The following is a 13,045-nucleotide window of genomic DNA, read 5'->3' as shown; positions in this document are numbered from 1 at the left end:
GCACACTAGATCTGCTGGATCGAAATTGCTAGTTAGAGGTGGGGATCTTTATTTTTAACAAGTTCTCCAGTTTGTCCTGAAGTAGGTGGTTGCCAGCTACAAACATAACAGAACTAGAGTATGAATGGAGGTTGGAGCATAAATAAATGGAAAGACAGTATTTACGATGCTGCAGAAGGTTTCTTAAACTCAGTTTAACAGCTGCCTTTATCACTGCCACTCAAAAGTACCACCTCAGGTTAAACTATATAACCTTCCTCAGCCTCAGCTTTTTTATGTAAGGAATGAAAATAGTTTATATCCATCCCAACACATTGTTTTATGGATGAGTTTACAGTGTTGAAAACACTTAATAAAAGATAGGTAGTGTAATTCAGCTGTCTTCTAATGCAACACCCCTCATGTCAAGCCAGAGCCAAAAGAATCTCATGTAAATCTCTCTCTTGTAAAGTGATCAGCAGAATTCTATACAATGCTCAGTAGTTTGGCTATTATTGCAACATAACAAAAAAAATTGATAGAAAATAGTGAATAATTTTATTTTCATAGTTGATGATAGAAGAAAAAGTATAAATTATTTAAAAAATAAATGGAATTTAAAAAAACTTGTTGGCATTTCCCACGAATACATTTCCAAATCAGAAGAGTCTAATCTATTTGAAATGTTCAGTAACTCTACTCATCAAAAACTATATTACTTAACAATAGAACAAGGCATTTTGTACAGGGGTTTTATCACTGTGCCCAACTTTTAGCTAAATCACTCCATGCCTTTATGCAAGTCACCAAGTTGCCTTCAGAATCCACTTTCCTATCAATGGAAATAAAATGGTAACCCTTACCAAGATATTATATTACACTTTTAATAAGATGTTTAAAGTCTACAAGTTGAAAATAGTTAGAAGTTTAAATTCGCTACAATTTACTATAGGTAACATGAGATGCCTCAGAAGAGAAGACTAATCTGATGACAAGATTTGAAAATGCTTTTGACTAAAAATGTCTAGCATTATATTGTGTGTATATCTCAAGTTGAAATAGAATAGAATTGAACTGACATGGAGCAATGAATGGGCAATAAAATGGGGATAGAATAAATGCAGTTAAAATGAAACCAAATAGAATCTATACTTTATCCATCCCCATCCATCTCCACAGTACAGTCACTTATTATCAGGATGTCTAACCTAGTTTCTGCTTCTAATGTGAAGTAAGACATTCTGTCTTACTTCTGGTGGAAGTATTGATTACATAGTGACGAGTAAGCAAAAATATTCTGGGATGCTATCTTTCCAGGCTTTTTCTTCTTTTTGTCAGATTCAAAGGAAAACACAGGCTAAAATGAACCTCTCATTGTTTTCTTTCAAGAAACTAATGTTATGGCTTAAGTAACTGTAATGCAATAAGTCCAACAACCAAGAGAAGGCAGATGAAAATGCCTTTTTCAAATTGAATAAACCTGACTGGAAAAAACAAATGGTACAGATAGACTCTCTGGTTATCAAAAGAGGTAGACTCTAAAATAGGTTTATTCTGGCAGAGCCTTTAAAAGGAAGACAACATTTTGAACTAGTTCCAAGAGAAAGTGGAAATTATTCTTGTTTCCCTGCTCTTTGCTTTCTAAGAGTCAACTCAATTTAATGTCACAATGATGTTTTTTTCTACCTACCAAGTGCTAAGCCTTAGGAGATTGAAAATGATTAAGGCTTGGTTCCTATGTTCAAAGAAATGGGAAGAGTCAAAGACATATAAAATTAATTCCAGAGGGAGTTGTTTGTTTCTTATGATTGTCCCAACACTAGCTTTATGTTCCCAGTCCTCTCTTCACTGTAACTCCCTTTAAAAATCTTACCAGGGACATCTCATCGTCATGCTTTCAAATATGCATAAAGCCAAACATATAATAGTCTCCTCCCCTTAAAACAGCACTCCACATTCCAAATTTACTCGGGACACCACTATTTTCTCAATAACCCATGCTGTAAAAGTTAACATTTTTCTATTCATTCTTTTGTTGCTTATCCCATATTCAGTTAGCCATGATGTTGTCACATTTTCCTGAGGAACTTACTGCAAAAGAAAAAAAAATTGTCTCAATTCCTACTACTAACTGCACCCTATTTCAAATCCTCTTGACCTTTTTCTATTATAGTCAGAAGTAAATAGGAAAATGAGATCTGCCTCCCCCACACTCATGAAATTGGAGCTAAACGAATAACGATGTAGTAGACACCATCGGGATGGCTTCCTAGTTCCCAAGGTTCACCACTGAGATCCCCAGATGTGGCACTGTTCCTGTCTTTCCTAAGGCACTGTTGTTTCATTCATCCTGCTCTTCTTTGAGTTACCTTGGTGTATTTCCAATAAATTACCTTTTCTTTGACTTAGTGATTTCCATTATTTGCACCCAGAAGTACCTTAACTGATACAAAAAGAAAGAAAATTGATCATTAAATGAATTAAATCAACACATAATAAGAGGAGATAGTCTCTCAAATGTATAATATTTTACTTAAAATACTACCAAAAAGCTTAATGGTTGCTATTGACACAAAGAAATCATGTATAAGTGTGAAAACACTTTTTATGGGGATCTAAAGTAGTTCTGTGTACATCAGAGAGACTGCAATTGGGTTAGCAAAAAAGTTTCTGTTCTCTGTGGCGGGGTAAAAATGTTTTATCTGATCACAAGGCAACCTAGACAAAATGTGCCTCAAGATCATCTCCTTCCATTTGTTCTAATTATACGCTCACTAAACAAGTAATTGAGTGCTATTTCAAGTCCCCCCAAACAGGCTGACCAGTGTTGAGGGTGTAAGCACTTTAAAGAGACAGCTCCTATTTTAAATTAACAATATCCCTATTTATTCGGTTGCTGCAAACCTCATACCAGGAGTCTAATCATTCCTAAGAACACCAATAAATGCAAGCTTATAGTGGTCCTCAAATGCTAGGGAGTATAATGCTAAGTGTCATGAATTCACAAGAATATATCAGTCTCTGAGCCCCTGATGCAAACTTCTTCCACTCCACTGCACCAAATTTTAAAGATGTATGACTGCCCCTCCCCCACAAAAATTCTCTGTTTATTCATTCATTTTTTAGCCTTTTTTAATCTGTCAAGAATATATTAGGTAATGAAGTATAGTGGATACAAAGATGGACAATAACAATTTATTAATAGTATGCTAGTAAATATAACAAAGCACAAATAAAAGGTTCTATTAAGACACACAAAAAGGGACTTATCCTGGTCAAGGGTATCAGGAAACACTTCCTGAGAAAATTGCATTAAAGTTGGACCTGAAAGATGGCGCCAGGTTACTTCTTCCAAATCTATGTTTCTGTCATTGCAAGTTTAATATTTAATGGAACTTTCAACACTTCTCCCATGTTCAAAATCTCTACCCACTAAGACAATAATTAAACTGAGGTGACATCTTCAGAAACCACTAGACTAGGTGATCTCTTAGGTCCCTTGTAGATCTAAAGATCCCATGACTAGTTTTCAATATGTACATAATATTCCACTTTGTGGGAGTCCTGTAATTAGCTGGAGGTCCCTCATATTTTTGTATGTAAGAAAAGTAAGTTGCAAAGAAATGTAAGTGACTTCATTCCATTTCTAGGAAAATGAACAACAACTTAGTGTAGGTGTTTTTGTTTGTATAGTGTTTTTTGAAAATAGAGAAATATGTGGAGAAATACACCAAAATATTAACAGTGGCTTCTTAAGGGAAAGAAAGAAGGTAGAGAAAATACAGAAGAGGAAAAAAGGCTGTTGAATAACTTAAAAATATCAAGGCTTAATTTTAATAAAAATTCAAAGGTACATACACCATCTAATTGCAGTTTTTGCCATTATTTTTAATGCCAAAAACAATTACTTTTGCACCAACGTAGTATTTCTGCAAATCTGTAAAAATTGAAAATAGTAGAGATTTTGGCATTTACCAAATAGAAATATTAGGGATAAATGACAGTATTGATTGATTAGTGACAAGTTCATAGCAATTTGTATCCTTGGGATCTGTTTTCATTTCAATACTATGCTAGAAGTTAAGTAATGTTTTAATCTTTGCGATTTTTAAATATAATTTGCGTTAACCATTCAAAGTCCCTCTTTAATTCAGCTTCATTCTGTCTCTTTAGTTTCTTACTGCTTCCTAAATGTATTCCCCAAGAACCTTTTATCAGTAACCTTCAGTTCTATGGCTCTTGTGATAGATTTCAGGGTGTGTGGGGCAGGGGCGCCCAAGGAAGCAAGGAAAGAAAAATGTCTTGATTTCTGCTATGCAGCAGGCTCCGTGCTAGGTGTTTTTCATTCATAAATCCATTTAGTCCTTTCAAGATGTTAAAATGGACACATTACTGTCTTCTCTCTTCTACAGATAAGGAAACTGAGTTAAGTAACTTTCTTGAGTCCACAGCACCAAAGGAGTAGAGCTGGAATTTTTACCCAAGACAGCCTAATTATAAAACTCATTATTTATTATTATTATTATTCTTTAGGTTCTGAAATACAGGTGCAGAACATGCAGATTTGTTAAATAGGTATTACATGTGTCATAGTGGTTTGCTGCACCCATCATCCTGTCATCTACTTTAGGCATTTCTCCTAATGCTATCCCTCCCCTAACCCCTCCATACACTGACAGGCCCCGGTGTGAGATGTTCCCTTCCCTGTGTCCATGTGTTCTCATTGTTCCACTCCCACTTACGAGTGAGAACATGGGGTGTTTGGTTTTTCTGTTCCTGTGTTAATTTGCTGAGAATGATGGTTTCCAGCTTCATTCATGTCCCTGCAAAGGACAGGAACTCATCCCTCATTCTTTACCCACCACACTTCATCCCTTTCCATGCTCATCTCCCATAAGTTCCCCAGTGGACTCTTCACTGAGGTCATACCAGTCATGTGGGACTACTCGCATTTTCCAGTACATGCCATTCGTTTCTCTCATCCAGTTTCCCTTTCCCACCCTTGTCCTTGTCTTTCTCTTTCTCCTACTCCTGCTCCTTCTTCTCCTTTGTTTCTCTCTCTCTCTCTCCTCTCCTCTCACTTCATTTTACTTCTCTTGGAATGTACTACTACTACTCCACCTGTATATTAAGTAAATTTCTACTTGTTTCCTAAGGCTGGGCCCAGATATCCTCTCCTGCAAGCCATCACTGTATGACATCTCCAAACTGACTCAAGAGCTTCCTCTGTACTCCCATTATGCCTATTTTTAGACCTCTATTGTATCCTTATCATTGCTACAATTATTTGAGTATTTAGCCACCAGCTCACTAACCTTTTACCTTCCCCAGCCTAACTGTGAGTCATAGTCAGGCAGAAGCCATAAGAAGTTCTTTATAATTCCAAAGCCTCATGCAAGACCTGGAAGATATGCAAAAATTAATAAACGAATGCTAAGTGAATGAATAAATTAATTGTTCCCTTGAGTTCCGTACGCAAATCCAGAGTAACTTAGAGAGGACAGGTGAGTGAACAAGACAGAATGTAAATGATAGTTTGCCCTGTTCCAAAAAGATAACATAGTCTCTCAGATAAGTTAACTGTCTGAGGGAGATTTCCCAGCAGAATAATTAACCGGAAAGTACAAAGTTTCAGAGAAATTATATCTGCTTGTATAGACTAAGTTTTACATGGTGTGCCTGAAGAAGCTGAAGCCTAACTCAGGGATACTCAGCCATACCAAAGATTTCCTTGTCCTCAGTGTGGCACAGAAGCTGGGATAATAGGTATCTCAATAATGACCCAAGTAGAAATATGACTGATGATGACAGGCGACTCCTTAGTTCTTACCATTACAAGAAAGGAGGATCCCCTTCCAATAAAAATTAGATTTAATTTCCAGCCTGTTCAGTGGATGGGAACTGAGAGTTGAATTTGAATAAATAAAGATTTTAAAAACTGATACTTCTTACTTTACCAGATTTGGTGTAAGTTAGGACTACCGGGTTCCAAGCAACACAAAAGTGCACTCAGCAACTTAAATAAGAAACACCAAAGGAGGTTTTGCACAGGAAGAACAGCCAAAAAATAAAGCCTTGGAACCAACAAGAACGAGTGAAGCTCTGAGGTTCTAGGAAACAGGAGTCGATGGCCTTGTCAGAGTGCCATTTTTGAGCTGAATTCACTCCAATTATTTTCTTGTTACTCAACCTAACAGAGAATCTGATTGATCCAGCATGGTCCAATATATCCATGAATTGGCTAAGGGAGATTGGAGTAATTTTAGGTACAGTCCCACTAAGATTCCAATCAAATAAGGATGACAAGTTCCCCCATAGAAATACAGGAGTACAGAAACCATAAAATAAGGAAACAGATCAATATATTTGGGGAAACAAAAATAATATATCCACTATTTATTTATAGTCCTCCTTTTCAATATTTCATGTGTAAGCTCCATGTAGACAGGTACTTTGATTAGTCTTGTTTCCTACTATATCCTCATCACTATAATATTAACTAGCATATAGAAAGCATTAAATAAATATTAGTTAAGTTAATACCTTGTTTCTAAATAAATTGCCCTTTGGTTACACTAGCTAAATATTACGTAGGTCCAAGAAGGAAAAATACATGCAGTCAATAAATTTTTATAAAAGCAAAACTGTAGGAAAAAAATCAAAGCCTGAGGTAGACTTAAACTGAGAATCCTGAATGGTCAGAGACCCATAAGAGGGCTCTGGAGGTTTATAAAAGATAAAGAGCATAGTACATATTAGAAGGAGGAGGGCATGGGAAAGCTGGGAGAAGGGAAGTAATGTTCATTGGGTTCCTGCCTTCTGACAGCTTTCTGGTAGGTGCTTTTGCATATGCTATTTTCTTAATATGGTATACCAAAACTTTGGGGAATATACAAAAAGTAATGACTATCATAGAATGCAGACTTCATTTCCCTTATTGTCATTTATACAGCTAGCCCTTGACCTCAGGTACCCTCCACTAAGCACATATTTGATTTGCACAATGAGGTCATTGCCTCTGGTAAAGAGCAAAGGGTCAGCATTGCTGGTCAAAGAAACATCAATCTTTCCAGTCCATCTCTGCCTCACCTTCAGGCATACCCACTGCGGGAAATAATGCCAGGCACTTTATATGTGCCTACATAAGCATTCTTTCTTTGGATTATTTGATAAAGAAAATATACCATGGAATACTAATCAGCCATAAAAAGAATGAAATCATGTCTTTTGCAGCATCATGGATGGGACTGAGGGTCATTATCTTAAGTGAAACAACTCAGACGCAGAAAATCAAAGACCTCATGACCTCATTTACAAGTGGGAGCTAAATAATGTGTACACATAGACACAGAGTGTGGAGTAAAATACTGGAGACTCAGAAAGGCGGTAGAATAGGAAGGAGGTGAGAGAGGAGAAATTGTTTAGCAGGTACAATGTATATTATGTAGGTGATGTTTACACTAAAACCCAGACTTCATCATTATGCAATATATTCAGGGAACAAAACTGCACTTGTGTCTCTTAAATTTATACAAAAAAATTAAAATAATAAAGTGCGCAAACACCACAACCAACTTACCTTTTTACATTCTTCCTTCTCCTGTATCCCTCAAAGTTATTAGCAACCAACTACTCACTCTGTCCTAAAATAGTCTGTTGGTTTAAGGCAGAGATGGTGTTTCCAATTTGTTCTCTATACTGACAGTGAGATCTAGAAGAAACATGAAGCACATTACTTAGTCCATGCTTATTTTACAGATGACAAAACAGAAGCTCAGATGAGAACAGAGAATTGCCCAATATCTCACAGCTAGTTAGCATTAGGGCCAGGACTTTAACCTGGATCTCCCATTTTCTAATTCAGTTATTTCTTATTTCACTAGAATCTGCTCAGATATTGGAATTCCAATGTAACTTTAAAATGTTTGCAATAAATAATGAATCAACTACCTTAATTGTGGATTAATATAATTTTTTCACTTAATTTAATTATTGAGCTCTATCGGTCAGAACATTTTTCACAATCAAAGAATTTCCAATACAACAGAGCACTTTTACCTTCTCATAAGAACCCGAAACCAAATAATGGATTTATCACACGATGTTTTAATTTGGGGGTATTTTTTTTATATTTGAGGTCTCACCACAATGATGATATGCTCCTTCTAGTTATACAAGATGGTGGTGAAGTCCATGAACCCAAGAAGTGATAGCAATTGTCCATTATTATCTCTGAAGATTTTTTTTACATCAATACAGCCTCAACCATTCAGATGAGGATGTTACTTTGTAGCTAGTCCAATAGCACCATCTGGTTGACAGAAGCAAAGGCAAGCAACAGAAACTATGAGTCCAGAATAAATTGTTATGTTTCCAGAGTATCTCATTCACATTCTAGATTCAAAATTTATGGAATGAAAATATAATTCTCTTGGCCTTTTTCTTTAATTATCATACCAGTCAGATGTCTGACTTGCAAACAACAAAATCCACTCTGGCTAAAGTTAAAAAAGAATTTCTTAAAATAACACTTCGCTATGCCAAAGCTTGATCCTTAAAATACAAGAATGATGAATTGAACTTTATCAAAACTTAAAAATTTGACTTCAAAGGAATTGTTAAGAACATGAAAACATAAAACACAGACTGGCAGAAAATATTTATAAATCATATTTCTGGTAAAGACTTGTATGCAGAATATATTAAGAGCTTTGGTGATCTGCAGATGGTCTCCCAGAAGTATTTAACACTTGCATGTGAAGAAGTTACCCAAGCCTAGGAAAAGAACCACCCCAAAAAGATCAGAGGGAACAGAAAGACGAAAAGATCTCATAATTCACAGAGTATTAGAGTCAGAAGAGCCTTGCTTCAATAGTGGGAAATAATTAGCCATAGTCTATTTATGGGTCTGATTCCACCTATGAAGTCATAAGAGCAAGATCCAAAATGCTCAAACTGTTACCAAGTAGCTTTGCTGTGTCCTAGAGCAAAGCTAAAGGATATTTATAATAAAACAAAAATCTCTAGCATCAAATAAATCACAGTGCCTGAAATCCAATAAAAAATTACCAGGCATGCAAAGAGGCAGGAAATATGATTCATAATGTGGAGAAAAATAAGTCAGTCAAAACTAACTCAGAACTGACTCAAATTGTACAATTGACAAGGAAATTAAAGTAGTTATTATGGCTCAATTCCCTACGTTCAAACAGTTAAGTAGAGTAGTCATATTTATAAAAACAAGCGTTGAACTTAGGCAGATAAAAACTACAATGTCTGTGATATTAAACATCTGCTGGATGGGATTAACTCCAAAATATATATTGCAGAAGAAAAAAGCAGTGAACTCAAACACACAGCAATGGAAACTCAGTAAAATGAAATATGAAAAGAAAAAGAATTTTTTTTAAAAAATGAACAAAACAGTAGTAAGCTGTTAGACAACTTCAGGTGGTCCACTATATGAGTCCCCAAGAAGGAGGAATTAGGGAACAGAAAACCATGTGAAAAACAGGGGTTAAAATCTTCTAAATTTGATAAAAACTGTAACCCAATAGTGGAAACAAGCTCAATGATCCTAAAGCACAAGAGGCATGAAGAAAACTATGCCAAGGAATATTATAATCAAATTGCCCAAAAACGTTAATAAAGAGAAAAATCTTGAAAACAGAGAAGAAAGGAAATATATAGAAAGAAAAAAGATGATGATGAAAGGATGATTAAGGATTAAGGATAAACATATTTAAACTGCTGGAAAAAAAATCTGTCAATCTGCAATTCTGTTACAAGGAAATCTTTCAAAAAAAATTAGCCATTAGAGAATTGCAAGTTGTAACTACCATGCGATGATACTACCTACCTACCTATAGGAATGGTTGCAATTTAAAAGACTGGCCATAACAAATGTTGGTGAGGTCTTCAAACGATTGGAACTCTTGTACACTGCTGGTGGGAATATAAAATGTTACAACCACGTCAGTAAACAATTTCGAAGCTTCATAAAAAGACTAACATACACTCACCACACAATCCACCCACTGCATCCCCTTTTCTCCCCAAGAGAAATAACAACATATGCCCATAAAAGATGTGCACACTAATGCTCTTAGCAGCTTTACTTTGTAGTAACTAGAAACAAACCCAAATATTCTGATATTTGTACAAGTGAGTGAGTAAAAAATATTGTAGTACATTTATACCATGGAATACTCAGCTATGAAAAGAAATAAACTACTGATTGCCAAACACAACAACATGGTGGAATCTCAAAATAATTATGTTTGGTGAAAGAAGCTAGACAAAAAATAATCCATACTCTGTGATTCTATTTATATAAAATTTTAGAATTCAAACTAATCTATAATGACAGAAGTAGATCAACAGTCACACAGAGACAGAAAGGGTAGGTCAAAAGAAATAACAAAAAGGCATTAAGAAACCTTGAATTTTCACTTATAAGGGGAAGTTGAACATTGAGACCACATGGACACAGGGAGGGAAACATCACACACCAGGGCTTGTTGAGGTTTGAGGGACAAGGGGAGGGAGAGTGTTAAGACCAATACCTAATGCGTGTGGGGCTTAAAACCTAGATGACACGTTGATAGGTGCAACAAATCACCATGGCACATATATACCTATGTAACAAACCTGCACGTTCTGCACATGTATCTCAGAACTTAAGGAAACACTGGGTGTGACGGATGTATTAACTACCTTGATTCTGGCAGTAGTTTCACAGATGTATACATATGTAAAAGTGCATCAAATTAAACACTTTATAAGTACAGTTTATTGGATGTCAATTACACCTTAATAAACTTTAAAAATATATGTATGGTATTTTTATCAAAGTTATATAAATTTAGCAAAATCAATACTGAGGCATATGTGATCATCTTAGGATAAACTGGAATATATGAATAAATCAGAAATTTGATTTTAAAATATAAGTAAATAAACAATGACGATCTGTATTTCTCAGAACCTTTCTGAGGAATATAACAATAAGCATATGGATGTATTTCCAGGAATACGACCGAGACAGGCTGATGAGAAAACCACAGCTACCACAGCTGCCTCTGAGCACTGCATGCTGGAACACATCTCTGATTATATCACTACAATCCAGAACAACACCACTTTTTCATTAGGAACTTTTGCATAAATCACTGCCCCTCCCTAAAGCCAAATACCTCTGCCAACACTTGCATCAGGAAAATGCAAACTTCACTGCTGCTTTATAATGGATGCTTTTGAACTGAAGTTTCAATCAGTTTCATCTGACTGGTGGGGCTTGGGTCACGTGTCGATATCTAGATGCACGCAAGGCTAGGAATTCAAGTTCAAAATCCATGTACGGCAGGAAATACTCATAATGTGTCAGTTTCTCATCATTCCTGAAGGCCATTTAGAAGATAATGGGTAGCTACAAATAATGATAGTTGGCAATTACAATCATTATTCAGAATTAGACCTATGCCAAACTACCAACATTTCTTTAAGCATCACTTTACGGGAAAAAAAATTTTGTACACTTCAATATTTCAAACTACCGATGCAACACTTTTTTTAATGTTTATTATTGATACTAAAAGATGAATTATAGTTTCACTTTCAGAATGGCATCAAAAGAATATGAAATATATTAGGAATACTTTAGATGCACATAGTCTATACATTTTTAAAGAATTTTCACATAACTCATCTGTAGTTTCTGAAAGTGGGATTACACCTTGGACAAAAGGCAATCAGTTCTCCAGAAGTTGAATTAAAGTTTTAAATAGCAACTCTGAAAAGGCAGCATTAATAATTAAGGATGTGTAAAAGATGGGTTAGGTATACAAAGAGCAAGGAATGGAACAACTTGGCACAAGTTGATAAACGCATCTAATTTTCTACAGAAACTCATCAAGAAACTTAAGATTGTATTCTGATTTTGTAAGACCATTTCAGAAGAAATTCTTAACTGTGCTGATTTCACTCACATAATTGGTGAGAGAAGGGTAGGTACTAAAGATGTTTTTAAGGCTTTCATTTGGAATAACAAAAATTTAAAAAAACACAAGAGGAGAAAATTTTCAAGGTAAGCTAATGAGCTGAATTTGGTGAATTTAGATTTAAAGGACCTGCAGATCACCCACCTGGAAAAGTTCAGCATTCAGAAATGTTGGTCTGGAATTTAGGAAACATGGAATCCTCAGCGTCAGTTCTCAATCTTTATTTTGTTTGTATTTTGTAATAATGAGAATTTGGTTCAGAAGAAAAGAAATAGCTGAAGCTTAAATAGATACTTAGTTCTCTCTCACATCTGTTAAGTACAGCAGTTGGGCTGCTACGAGGCTCCACAGAATAAGAGACCCGGTTCCTTTTCTTATGTGACTTCCTTTCCCAAGGTCTAAAATGGCTGCTGGAGCCTCAGCCATCATATCTGTATTCCAGTAATTTAGAAAAAAGAAAGAATAAACAGTAGCAAGCTATTCCCTTTGGAGACACTTTCTATAAGCTGCACGTTATTTCTACCTTCATTTCATTGGCCACAACATAGGAAATGGCGACACCTATCTACAAGAGTGATAGGAAAATGCAGTCTTCATTCTAACCACCTATCGGAAAATCTGGTCTTCTTTTACTAAGGAAAACGAAGAGAACAGATATTGAGCAATAATTAGCATTTAGCTAACATGTCTAGGACAAATGGCTCCAGCAATACTATACCACTAAAGAAATTAAGCAGCAGTAGCAGCGTCATCATAAAGATCACTGCAAATCTAGTCTAATTTATAAAACAGAAACTAAAAATATTTGCTACTTGAGAAACATTAGTAACAAATTTCTGGCAAGATACAACAGGCCACAATCTACCAAAATGCCAGGGCATCATGACTATATGGAACCACGTTTATGGCGCCTAAACTATCATAACGTTACTATCAGCAATCTATTGCTACTAATCACTTTTAATAGGGGAAAATGAACAAATTTCAGTCATATGGATAGTATGTATAATGGCCTGGGTCTAATATATAATTATGATATGAAATTAGAAAATGTGGCTTAGAGTAAA

General features: G+C 35.5%; 1 protein-coding gene across 1 annotated transcript in view; it reads right to left on the bottom strand.

The window, feature by feature from the left end:
- Window positions 1-7,706, bottom strand: part of CPS1 (carbamoyl-phosphate synthase 1) — a 149,172-nt gene extending 141,466 nt beyond the window's left edge. The window contains exon 1 of the mRNA XM_017546813.2: window positions 7,559-7,706. The gene's annotated coding sequence lies outside the window, so the exon portion shown is untranslated. The remainder of the gene's footprint in view (window positions 1-7,558) is intronic.
- Between the last annotated feature and the right edge of the window lie 5,339 nt (window positions 7,707-13,045).

Source organism: Cebus imitator, unplaced genomic scaffold (assembly GCF_001604975.1).
Source record: "Cebus imitator isolate Cc_AM_T3 unplaced genomic scaffold, Cebus_imitator-1.0 Scaffold191, whole genome shotgun sequence".
Classification (NCBI taxonomy): Eukaryota; Metazoa; Chordata; class Mammalia; order Primates; family Cebidae; genus Cebus; species Cebus imitator.
Note: the sequence above shows the minus strand (reverse complement) of the source record. Positions and strands in the feature narration are given on the sequence as shown.